The sequence below is a fragment of the Arachis duranensis genome, chromosome 3, assembly GCF_000817695.3.
Source record: "Arachis duranensis cultivar V14167 chromosome 3, aradu.V14167.gnm2.J7QH, whole genome shotgun sequence".
Taxonomy (NCBI): Eukaryota; Viridiplantae; Streptophyta; class Magnoliopsida; order Fabales; family Fabaceae; genus Arachis; species Arachis duranensis.
The window spans coordinates 72,436,329-72,436,619 of record NC_029774.3 but is presented as its reverse complement, the minus strand read 5'-3'; positions in this window follow the sequence as shown (position 1 = coordinate 72,436,619).

The window sequence follows — 291 nt, the reverse complement described above, 5'->3', positions numbered from 1 at the left end:
TGTGGTTCATGAATGTTGGCTCTTAAAAGAATGATGAAAAAGGAGAAATGTTACTGAGGATCTGAAAAATCATAAAAATGATTCTTGAAGCAAGAAAAAGCAGTGAATACAAAAAAAAAGAAGGAGAAAAACGAAAAAAAAAGAGAAGAAAAAGAAAAAGAAAAAAATATAATAATAAAGTTGTGATCCAAGGCAAAAAGAGTGTACTTAAGAACCCTGGACACCTCTAGTTGGGGACTCTAGCAAAGCTGAGTCACAATCTGAAAAGGTTCACCCAATTATGTGTCTGTA